The sequence below is a fragment of the Grammomys surdaster genome, unplaced genomic scaffold (assembly GCF_004785775.1).
Source record: "Grammomys surdaster isolate TR1022 unplaced genomic scaffold, NIH_TR_1.0 125368, whole genome shotgun sequence".
Taxonomy (NCBI): domain Eukaryota; kingdom Metazoa; phylum Chordata; class Mammalia; order Rodentia; family Muridae; genus Grammomys; species Grammomys surdaster.
In genome coordinates, this window is record NW_021620240.1 from 995,199 (window position 1) to 1,007,262 (window position 12,064).

The 12,064-nt window shown below is 41.9% G+C and overlaps 1 pseudogene; it reads right to left on the minus strand.

Moving 5' to 3' along the window:
* Window positions 1-12,064, minus strand: part of LOC114637676 — a 49,246-nt pseudogene that overhangs the window by 6,881 nt on the left and 30,301 nt on the right.

Genomic DNA, 12,064 nt, shown 5'->3' on the forward strand with positions numbered 1-12,064 from the left:
GATAGATAGATAGATAGATAGATAGATAGATAGATAGATAGATAGATACATACATACATACATACATAGATACATAGATAGATACATAGATAGACAGACAGAGACAAAGAGAAACAGATAGAGAGATATAGAGAGACTGAGAGAGGCTGTATGAGAAGCTTCTACTCATGTGAATCAGGACTTTCTATCACCTTATAATCTCTTGATATTGTACACCACATTAGACCTGACTGTCTCTTGCACTGTTGTGATCCTCAATCTTTAAACCTGTATCTTTACTCACAAGGCTGTGGACCCAGCTGGGACCCAGCTTGCTGGCTCTTTTCTCATTATTCTGACAAAACCTGACAGGAAGCACCTTAAGGAAAGGTTTATGTTGTTGTTTAGTTTCATGGTAGTGAAGGCATCAAAGCTGGGCTCTCTTTATAGCTGAAAAGCTTGTGGCATGGTCTGTTATATCCCAGAGGATCAAGAATGAGCAGTCTGAGGTGGGAGCAGAGCAAGGCTATAAACCTCGAGGCTTGGCACATATGGCTTGCTCCTGACAGCCAGTACTCCCAGATTTGATTCCACAAATTCCCAAAATACCACCAGCGTCTAGAGATCAACATTTACTGTTTAAACATTTACACCTGTAGGAGACCTTTCAGATTCAAACCATAACAGCCATGGATGAGTGAGAGCTCATCCTGAAAGTCCTGCTCACAGGTCCTCAGCCTGGGCTTCTCCCCCTGTTTAGCCAGAAACTACTCTGTGTCAGACTGAATCTAAATCCTCCAGTCCCCAGGTCTACTCTGCATTCTTGTTGGGTTCCTTAAATTAATTTTCACCTAACTTTGATGTGTTCTTGCTCATCCCAAATCTTAACTGTTTTCTCCCCAATCTCAGTTTTCTACAAGGCCTTGTAACAAGACCCACAGGTTTCCTAAGCCTTGCATCAGAGAAACCTGGATGCTCACCTTTGGTATAATTTCCACCTTTTTAGAGCCAGACACAATATAGTGGGAACCAACATGAAGAGCACGTACTGGGGGTGGCTTGTTTATGCGCACAAACTGAAACTTCATTTCTTCATCATCAATGGCCTAGGGAACATTACAGATAATGATTTATCTAGATTTCTTGGCTATAATATCTGATCTGAATAAAGTGAGGTGGTTGATTAGGACATTTTTTGGGATAGAGTGATGACACCTCATGAGCTCCCATCTACCTTGTGTTCTGACACACTGATATTTGGATTGTTGGCCCTGTTCATCATCATTTTGAGAGCAGAGTAACTGCCACAGAAGAAGAGAGTTACTACAGGAAGGGCACAGAGCATTTTCATCCTTCTGGTTGGAGTAAAGATGCTATAGAAGCTGGTTGGGGATTCATAAATTGTGAGGGGCAGAGTGCAAAAGAAGGCAGAATTGTATAAGCACACCAGGTTCCCCATATAGAAATAAATCCTAACACTCAGTTCAGAATCTATCCAAGGGGCTCAGTAGCTATAAATCAAATTTTCTTTTTGCCCACCATGGCCCCACATTTGTGGTTCTCAATGTCACCTTCCGAATAGTGCAGTCATTGGGGACCAGGTAAAGGTGAAAGGTGACATCCTCGAGATAGAGGTGATAGTAGATCAGTGTGATGGAAGTGATGGGGATGAATTGCCCAACAGCAGGAATCAATCTCAGTAGAACTCCTATTGGGGAGAAACTTGAGTTTTCCAGTACTGCATAATGCTCTTCCACTCTTGCTGGGGTTTCTAGGACCATCCCATGTTCTTGAAAGTGGGCAACATAGAACAAGGAGGTGTCCACCATTCCATCTGTGAAAGAAGAGATTCAAGAGATGTAGATTTAGTATTTCCATCTATCCATGCTGGACTGGGAAACTAGTACCCATGATTTATAATGTTTGTGAATTTGTGGTTTGAATAAGAATAGACTGTTCTATTTGTTGGAACTGCTTGGGAAGGATTAAGAGGTATTACTTTGTTGAACAAGATGTGTCACTGGTGGGCTTTGAGGTTTGAAAAGCTCATACCATTATCAGTTTTCTTTCTCTCCCATTAGAATGTAAGCGCTCAGCTACTGCTGTAAGCTCCAGTGACATGCCTGCCTGCTTTCTGCCATGCTCCTTCCCATGAAGGTCTGTGTATCATCCTCTGAAACTGTAAGCCTCAATACAATTTTTTTTCTACAACTTGCCTTGATTAAGATTTCTATTTAGTTTGTATTTATTTTTTGATGTTTATGAGAAAATTGACTAATTTAAGATCTACTAATTAACTTCTAGTGATAACATCACAAAACTATCAACTGTTTTCTCACTACAAATTCATGATGCCAGGGCGGGTAAGTGTGACTTGCTTCCAGGGGTCACTCATGGATACTGCTTCTCAGTGGGAGGCAGCTTTGGCTTTGTCCCTAGGTAGTTGCTACATATGGAGTGGAGGTTCATGATGGTCTTCCCCATGAATGGTATAAAGAGGCTACTGCCAGAAACTTGATAACCCTCAGGTTGTCAGGTGCTGTCATCACTAACATCATTGCTTTGGGATTTTACAATATCCACTAAAGTCTTTGCTGCAGGACATTTTTCCTGTTATGAATGAGATCCAGCGTACCTTCGTCCACTAAATTCAAAGCTATAAGGATCCCTGGAATGGTTGATCTTAAATGTGAACTTAATGAAATCTAGCATCACCTTGGTTATAAGCTTGTAGGCATAATAGGAGATTATCTTGATTAGGGTAATTGATTTGGGAAGATCGACCACAGGTGGTAACATCATTCCATGGACTAGGATCCAGGACTGAGTTAAATGGAGAAGCTCACATGAGCACTAGCATTCACTGATCTCTGCTCCCTATCTGTTGATGCAAGTTTACAAGGTGCCACACCTCCATGTTCTCAGACTTCCATGTCATGAAGAACTGACTTTACCTTTGAACTCTGAGGTAAAATAAATCTATTCTCAAATGAGTTTTTTTGGTCAAGTTTTGTTTTTTGAGTCACAAATAAAGTAACCTGACAGAGAGTTGATACTAGGAGTTGGGTTGTTGGTATAAAAATGGCAGATCAAGTAGTTCTTAGGCTTTTGGAATGGTTTGTGGATGGAATATTGCAGAATTTGATACTTAGCATTGGAAATATTCTACTGTCCTGAGAGCAGTGCTTATGGTGACGTTCTGGTGAATGCAGGAAACACAGTAATTCCTATAGTCAGTAGAGGCCATCTCATGAGTTTCCAGAGAGTACAAAGGTTTTTATTGGGAAATTTAAACTGGAAAGAATCTATTAATGCAACATTTTGTTCAAGAATATAGATTTATTGTGTTAATGCCCTGAATGTGTTTGAATATGAATTTAAATATAAAGGACTAATTTGGTAGGAGAAGTTTCTTGGAAAAAAAAAACCTTTCTGAATGATTCTTCAGAATTAGTAGTAATTGCTAAAGAGATCATCATCATAGAAGAGAAAAGCGTACTGTACTGTGGCACTAGGAAAGGCGTTTTGAGGACAAAATCTCACTCCATAGGCATCATTCTATGAAGAGCCAAATTTATTTAAATGCAGAAAGCCTTAACTGATGGTTTTCTCTGTTCCAAGAAACTCAAGTAAGTGTTTACCTATGGTCAGTATATCATATAGCTATTGGTGTGGCCACATCTCAAAGCTGACACTAGAACTTGACAGTATCATCTCTGTAGATTTTTTATGTTTGAAAGATGCTCTATTGAGGGGGTTCGTTGTGTCAGGATGCACAGCATCATATAGAAGCTGCGGCCAGGCAGTGTGTCTGAGTCAAAGATCTTGTGAGGAGGTCCTGGGAGGTCATTCTATGAATGTTTGAAAGTGAAGCCTAAGAGACAAATGTAAATCCTAGGATGTTGGAGAAGGCTGAACCACATTTTTTCCTGCCAAATAAAGTTTTAGACAAGGAGTAGAGACATGGACTAATGAGAGGCTATGTGTGTTTCATTTGTGGAACTAGAGAATAGAGCTATCTAAGTCCTTTGGAGTCCATTGAATGATACCATGAACTCTCTGGCTGGACACAAAGCTGCAGAATTTGTGATGATAGAGTTTGTCTTGCTGTGGTCTGAGCACTCCTTACTATGCTCTGATTCTTCCATGTTAGAATGTCAGTGTTTATTCTGTGAGTTGGAAATATGTAACTTGTTTTTTATTTCATAAGAGCTCATGGTTAAGACACTACCTTGCTTCTCTGTTTAGAGGCAGATTTTTGAACTCTTTGAGTTATTAAGATCTAACGGGATCTTTGAAACTAGATTGTATTTTTCATGATGAGATGAAACTGAAAATTTAAAGGCAGAGATTAAATAGTTATAATTTAAAGCAATGTGCTTGGGTATGAAGTTGACAATGGTTACAACTATGAAGATGTATGTCCCTTGTCAACTTGATGTGGTCCCTGCTAATGGGCCTACTCTCATGACCCTAGGATCAGATTTCGGGACTTCATCAGGTGGTGAGAGGCAAGAGGGTAGAAGAGGACATCTCTTCTGCTGCTGGCCCATGCTACCTGATTTCAGATAAGTGGTAGGGCCAACTCTCCCTCATTATGTACTTAGGGCTGGCCCACCAACTCCCCCTTGATCAGGGCCAGCACTACTGTGCTTCCCAGGGAAGCTGTAGGCCTGCCTCTCCAAAATGCTGTGGCTAGTCATGAGCAGAGCCAGCTCACCCACTGTGAGGACTTAGGGTTAGTTCTTTCAACTGCTGCAGGTGGTGAGGGGCCCATATGTGTGTGTGCAAGTGTGTGTGTGTGTGTGTGTGCATGTGTGTGTGTATCTGTGTGTTACATTATCCCTACATCCCTACCACCTGCTACCCACCCTCTTCATACTATGAACAAACACCTTCTTCCTTTGCTGTGAGTTGGATTTTGTTTGCAGCTATGGTGATCCTATTGCTGTGTTCCTTGAAGCAAGAGAGAAATTAAACCTAACCAGCTACTTTTACTACTGCTGGTTTTCTTGTTATTATTACGTTTTTGGTAGAGTCTGTCTGTGTGGTCTAAAATGCTCTTGAGTTCTAATTTATTCTACCTCAGCCTCCAGAGTGCTTGGATCACAGACTGTAGTAATGGCTTTTTAAAAATGAGATCATTCATTGGGAACCCTTTTCCCATTTTCTGAAGGTATATTTGGAGATCTCTGTGTTTGGAACACTTTATGAGCCTTCTCTTTTATTAGAATACTCTGTTTTTGTGGCTCTAGTTCTCAAATGGCATGTGGTGACATCATTTTCTCCATGCCTGTAGGAGTGTAATGGCTTACAGTGTTGGTTGATCCTGAGTAACAAGTGTTCCTTATAGTTTCCAAGATTCACTTCGCAAAAACCTCTTCGAAGCAGTGGCAGGCCCCTCCTTCCTGCCCCAGCCTGTGGCTACTGCAGTAAAATTCCCCACAGGAGCTGTCCAAAATGGCAGCTCCTGTCATAATTGTAGTACCATGATACTTCAGAGTACATGCTGTCCCGAGGAGCTGTCCACTGTAACTACACCATCTCTTCTGCCTTAACATAGAGCCTTGGTGAAACTCCACGGCAAGACCTGTCTCACAGGAGCTGGCCACAGTGGGGGCACCTCCTCTCCAGCCTCCCTAGAAACCCTACAGAGATGATGCCTCAGCAAAGCCAGCTTCAGATGGGAAGGACTTCCCACTGTAACCCATAAGCTTGATGCAGTCAATAGCAGGTGATTAAAAAGTCACCAATTCCTGAGCAGGAACACCCATTGATCCCTGAGTTTCCTTCCTACAAACCCTCACCAATCTCTGAGCATAAAACTCCACTAATCCCTGAATAGGAAACCCATATATCCTCGAGCTCTCCAATCTCAGGACTTGAAATCCCATCAATCCTGAATCTTAAAATCTCTGCCCTAAAACTTCTACCCCCCTCAGAAATCTTATTTAAGACTTGTCCATAGTTCAATTCCTTGCTGTGAACCTCCTGGGAGCAGATGGCAGCCATTCCTGGATCTGTCCCTCCAGAACTTGGACCCACCAATAAATGTCTTTTGTCGGGTTTTCTGCCTGGTGTGACTCTCTAGTAGAAAGAAGCCAAGAAGACAAGACACAATGAAGAGAAGAGAAGAAGTAAAAGAAGGAGCAGGGCTGAGGCTCCTGAGCTCCTGAGCTCAGCTGGGAAGACCCTCCCCTGGGAGCTTCAATGCCTCTGCTGAGGAGGCTTCCTCTCAGCGCTGTGTGGTTCCTGAGCTCCCATGTCTCAGGATACCATTCTATTGGAATACCTTCCCCCCATAAGAACTGTATAGTTCCTGGGCTTTCAATCCCAGGATACCCTTCCATCTGAGCAGAAACAGTACACTTTGAGGGACATATTTTTAAAGAGTAATTGATAATCACCAGTTAATATTGTTATGGAGGACATAACTGTCTAATTAGGAATTCCTTTTGGTAAAACAGAAATAAAGTTATAAGGCTGGGAGACATGTGCTTCAAAGAAGATACATCAGACAAGAAGGGATGACAAAATATATTTTTCCACCTCTGTAAACTGCTATGCCTAATTAAGGAAACCTTGAAACAGTTTTTTATCACCCACCATCCTTTAGTTCCTACATGGCCTTTCAAGTCCACCCATTATTACCATTCTCCTCCTAAAGCTTCCCTTGGTTACCTTGGAGGGACACAAAATGAGGGAGGTACACTGCAGTCACAGCTCCTTTCTCAGCCTTGATGTCAAACAGAGGTCCAGCCACCATGTAACTGTGTTGCAAGGGAGTCTTGTCCAGGAATTGACTCCAGGCACAGAATTCAATCTCGATTGTCACTGCCCTTGTCACCACAAAGTGGAGTCCTGTGCTGGGACAGTGGTAGGAACCAGCCATGGGCAACTGAACTCTGGAAGAGGAGAAGCAGACACCACTTCAAACCAGTACTACTCATCTTTTGTGTTTAGATCCAGTGCAGAGCTCAGGACACAGCAGACTTCAGGCATCTGGCCCTGAGTTTTATTCCTCTGCTGTCTATGTGGTTCCCTTATTAGTCATTTAATCTCCCAATCTGTTTCCTCATCTGTACACAGGGTCCATGACAACATCGTAGAGAACTGTGAGTACTGAGTGATCTAATGCAAACCTCCTTGTAACACATGTAGGGAACAGTCAGCTCTTCCTGTGATGGTGATGATGATGATGATAATGATGAAATAGGTGTGTGTGCTCCATGTCAGTGCTCCTGTGTGTCAAGTTTGGGAGATAAACCTAAGACATTGTGCACACTTGACAATGGCTCAAACAATCAGGTACATCTTCAGTTTTTAGTGTTTATATTCTTAAAGTGTCTATATACTTCCCAATAATGGGAGTTTATGTAATGGTAATAGTGGTAAATCATTGGTCCCAAAATACTTTAACAAGATCTTCAGTTATTTTCCCAATGCTGTCTGTTTGGCAACTGTTGGGTAGACAAGTGCCAGTTTCTGTGGAAGGAATTGAATAGTGACAGTTTCTTTAGCTGAGATAGTGACTGTAACAGTGTTGGAGGAGGGTAACAGGTTGTGGAAGATACCATTGTTGTGTATTTAGTCATTCATTATTCATGAGACTGTACTTTTTGGAGGATAGGGCTGCCATACACATGATCATGTTCTCAGCTTCAGGGGGTTCTTGGCACATATGGTTGTTAGTAAAGGAAGAATGTAGAAAATACAGGGATGTAATAGAAAGGTAAGAGACAAGAAAAACAAATATTATGAGGAAAGGGATGCTGTTTATAGCAAGAATACAGTAATCACTAGAAAGACTATATTTTACATAATGAGAAAAGCTAGCACAGACTGTTTAGGTGAAATGAGGTACTCAGGTCAGCACAGTTGAACTATTAGTGGTGTGCTGGTTGTGGAAGACTAGGTCCTATCTTAATCATAGGGATGCCTAGTAAAATTACTGTGAGTGAAATCCTATGATGTCTTGGCCATATATTACTGCGATAGTTGTACTGTCACAATACTCTGATACTGTTAACAATAAATGAATGTAGTTGAAACAAATTGGAAGTGGTTGATGTATCTGAGGAACTGGACAGAAAAGTACTTGTCTCTTGTTTTATAAATTTAAAAAAAAAGTTTGAAGAAGACCCCTATTTTTACAATAGCCCTAAATTCTATTGTAGTCCTGGCCTAGTCTTCTGTATTGGCAAAGGAAGAAGTTACAATAGAGACTGGGTTGGAGGTCTTTCTGTGGGGATCCCTTATGAAAAGTAAACTGTGAAAAGCAGCCTCTGCTATGCAAAATCCACTTACTGGTACAGGTTCCCCTCTCTGTCAACCACCTCAGTAGCCACAGGTCCTGTAGGGCCCCAGAAGTCATCCTCAGTCCCCAAAGTTTCCATGGGTTTATCTTCTGGAGAGACAGGAGAGCATGGATGAAAGGTCTTTAATGGTACAAGTTATGAGTACCACTCCTGTAGAAGAGGTCATGCAGTGGTCACTCTGTAATATACCATGGCTGAACCACTTTCTAGATTGACCAGCTTAGGCCTTATCAGGAAGTGCAATTTCAGTCTGTATCACTGGCTCTTGGGCTGCCTGCATATATATGTATACATACATATGTGTGTGTGTCTGTGAGATTCTGTTTTATTTTCTTTACATTGTGCTTTTTGAGCAGCCATCCAACATTCATGCTTTTAAGGGAGCCTTTGTGTTTTTTTTCTTCCTAGCATGTCTTAAGTGGGTATGCTGAGAACAGAACAGAACTCAAAAAATGGATGATTAGAGGGACATGGAAGTGAGTTCTAGGCTATAGCAGAGCAGAATGAGAGAGGGATCTCTGGAACAGAGCCTTATACAAGCCACAGACTTGAGAGAGAGGGAGCAGTAGCCTTCAATGGTGAGACAGAAGGAAGTAGATTTCCCTCTGTGTCCTATTTGTGGAAGGTCTTGCAAGGGTGAGACTCTTGTTTATGAGGAGCTTGTACTGTTCCATGTCAGAGACAGGGGGATAGAAATGATCACCACTTCTAGGACATTTATTACAGATAATACTTTCTGTATGGGACAGAGAATTTGCACCCATAAAACTTCATCAAGATCTTCCCAATGACAACAGTAGTTGACATGTTAATTTAGATGAGGGCAATCTCTTAATGTTCCATGCGAAAATAAAGAGCTATAGGCACTTAACAGCTGGTAGGAGAGAGGTAACATCAGTCTTCTCTAGGCAAGGGTTATTACATAGGTTATCCAATCCTAATAGCCACCCTCAAACATGTATACATGACCAACAGTAAATAAACTCATCACATTGTATTTATATATTTGTATGTACACATAAGTGTATGCACACATATATTTAACAATAATAATATTAAAGAAGAGGTCAGGAATTTGAGAGTTTGTAGATGGAACACAGGAGGAGTTAGAGTGAATAGATAGGGGGGTAGAAATGATATAAATACAATAATTGTATATGAAATAAAACAAACTCAAACAAGAAAGAGAAATGATAACTTCCTTCTACAGATGATTTTGTACCCAGTACTTACAGGCTCTTGGTCTGATCCCTTCACATACCTGGATGTTGTCGCTCCTTCTTGAATGAGGTTGGGCTATCACTCACTTCTTCTTCATCCATGTTCTTAGCAGGGACCATCACATGTGGCTTCCTACACATAGACATATTCTTTCCCTCAGATGTCAAGGAAAGCACTGAGAGCCGTAGCTGTGTGCACAAGATCCCCACACAAAACCCAACCCATCTGAATTTTAACTCTGTCCCATGCTTCTTCCCTGAGCCACAACTGTTATCAGGGCCCCCATCCTCCTGTGCATCCATGGTGCCAGAACCAGTATAATCTCAAACCCCTCCTTTGTTTTATATGAATGTATTCCCCAATGTTCACACATTAGAAAGTTAATCCCCAATACAATGCCAAAGTGTTTATAGGATGAAGGAAGAGTCAGACAAAATGAAATCATGAGCTCTTTACCTTCATGAAGGGGTCAATAGCATCATCACAGAGGTAGATTCCTATGTTCTGACCAGATTGATACAAAAGCCAACTTAACTTCTTGCTCTCAACCTTCCCTCTTGTGAAATAAGATGGAGGAGCAAGAAAGGCTTCTCTAGATGCAGAGTCCATGTCCTTGTCCTTCCTTATATCCATAACTGCAATAAATAGTCTCTGTTCTTTATATGTGGTGCCCAGTGTCAGACATTGTGTTATAGCCAGAAAACAAACTAATAATCACTCACTGTGAATGCTAATCACCTAGACGATACCTTCTGAATCTCCCCTCCCTTCTGTTCTCTACTCTACACCCACAAAGCTTGTCCTAGGATGGAGTGAGCAGTGTCCTGAGCCCTCACTTGGATCCTCTGACAGGTATTCCCGCTCCTGATGTTGTCCCATCCAGAACATTTTGTGCACAATAGCTGACCATAAAACATGGGAGGAGATCCCTAACCCTAGCCACTTCATGACTGAGGCCATGAAATGCCTCTCATTGCCTCTGGGCAGAAGTAGAATTTTCTTGACATTCAGCATTATTCTTACTCTGGTCCCTGTCCACTCCAGGGCCTCCTATACCAACCTTTCCTGCTCATTGACCTCTAGGCCAGTGACCCTTAAATAACCATGTTCAAATGTCACCTGGATAGCCTGCTAAATTAGAAAATGTCACTTACAGAAGCTGCCCTACTCAAAATTTTGAGTCAGCAGAGATGGAGTGGGGCCTTAGGACATGCTTTCTATGGATCTCTCAGGTGATGGTGACACAGAACTGAAGGTCTTCACATGTGGTTTCCTTTCCCCCCAAGATGGTTCTTTATGCTCTATACTTGTGTTTTCTTCTTCTTTGTTCTTCCTGCATTTTCCAAGTTTGAGAGGCCACCACAGCTCACCTCACCTTTGAGTTCAGACAGACCACCATTGCATTCACAGACTCCCCTGGTATAATTATGTGGACAGTGGGTTCCCTCTTTGCTGGACTGAGGTAATAAATGTTGGACCATTCTGTCTTGTTCATGAATGTGCCCTCAGATGCCCAAATAGTGTTTGATGCATAGTGTTTCTGCAGGAATGTTTGTTCAACCCTCCATGTCTAAAGCCCGCTCCATTTCACATGCAGCACAGAAGCTATGAACTTGAGAACAGATGGAATTCATGATCATGAACTGAAAAGTGCCAAAAATCAGGTTTTAGCACAGTCCCTGGGTGTGGAAACAGATTCTTCCTTCCTTGAGGCTTCCTAATCCATAGTAGTGTGCATGTGCTTGTGCATGTGCATGTATTTGCATGTTTGCATATGTGTATACATGCATGTGTGTGTCTGTGGGTGTGTGTGTCTGTGAGTGTGTGTGTGTGTGTTTGATGGAGCACGCACATTCCCTTTCATGTGTGTGTCTGTCTGAGGATTAGAATTGAAACAGTGATAAAGAGTATTTTGTTTTCTAAGCATTTTTCTATGTTTTTATTCCCTGTGGTTCATACTTTCATTTTTCCAATGGTCTGGCTGTACTGGTGACTACTGTCATCACATTTACTGTTCCCAGAGGTGAGCATGTTGTAAGAGTCTATTTTTGCATATAATAACACACACACACACACACACACACACACACACACACAAATGTCCATAGATATAGAATTTACCTACTTCAATTGCTGTGGTTTCCTGGTTTCTTCCAGGATATCTGTGCCTTTCTCACCTCTCAGCTTAAACCAGACACATAGGGCCAGGGTTGAGCAGAGGGAATTCTTTGTCTCCCTTCCTCCCTTACCATGTACTGGAGATGATAAGCAGCTTTGGATTCTTTGCCTTCAGAGTCCTGAGTTCTTTAATCACCTGGTCACTGAGAGAGGCCTGGTCCAGCCTACAAGCACAAGAGGGGGTTGTTTCTTCTGGGATCCAGCATAGGATCTTGAGAAGTCAGAATCCTGGACTTTGTTCTCTGAGGATGGAGCCAGTGAGGAGGCTCATTTAGGCTTATCCTTCATAAAAAAAATCAGGACAAAGAGGAGGAGGAGGTGGAGAGAGAGAGAGAGAGAGAGAGAGAGAGAGAGAGAGAGAGAGAGAG